Raw genomic sequence first — 307 nt, forward strand, 5'->3', positions numbered from 1 at the left:
ACACAAGAATATATTTAGTCTTAGTATTAAATATTTTTATGATTGTTAAATTGAAATTAATTACAACTTTAGTATAATAGCATCAGTATCAATTACCTTATGGATAACAAACTTAATTTAACCCCCCTTTAAACATTAACTCTGTGTCAGTGAGTGAACTAAGAATTTTACTTAATTATCTCATTTATTCTTCAACAAAATATATAAAGTAGAACAAACTTAATTTAACCCCCCTTTAAACATTAACTCTATATCAGTGAGCGAACTAAGAATTTTACTTAATTATCTCATTTATTCCTCAACAAAA

The sequence above is a fragment of the Propithecus coquereli genome, unplaced genomic scaffold (assembly GCF_000956105.1).
Source record: "Propithecus coquereli isolate 6110/MARCELLA unplaced genomic scaffold, Pcoq_1.0 Scaffold82, whole genome shotgun sequence".
Classification (NCBI taxonomy): Eukaryota; Metazoa; Chordata; class Mammalia; order Primates; family Indriidae; genus Propithecus; species Propithecus coquereli.